Source organism: Chinchilla lanigera, unplaced genomic scaffold, assembly GCF_000276665.1.
Source record: "Chinchilla lanigera isolate Chin_1 unplaced genomic scaffold, ChiLan1.0 scaffold00067, whole genome shotgun sequence".
Lineage (NCBI taxonomy): Eukaryota > Metazoa > Chordata > Mammalia > Rodentia > Chinchillidae > Chinchilla > Chinchilla lanigera.
Genome location: NW_004955468.1, coordinates 12,230,754 through 12,231,070, shown reverse-complemented (window position 1 = coordinate 12,231,070; position 317 = coordinate 12,230,754).

Genomic DNA, 317 nt, shown 5'->3' with positions numbered 1-317 from the left:
TGAACTGCATAGTGAGACCCTGTTTCAAAAAGGCAAAAATAAATAAATAAATAAATAAATAAAATAGAAATTTTTTTATTAAAATATTTTTCAATTGTTTTTGTTATTTCATTCTATTCTTTTGTTTCTTTGCTTAGCAGCATCTCTTAAGGAACTTTCCAAAGTCAGAATATGTCATTCCACTATCAGCTTTTTGCTTTTGATTAATTTTTATCAGTTTTACCTGCAAATAGTTAAGTCAAATCATAACTAGTCTCTTATTTTGTACTCCCCCTTTCTGTTCTACTCTTTCTCCACACAAGTGTAAGTACCCAACA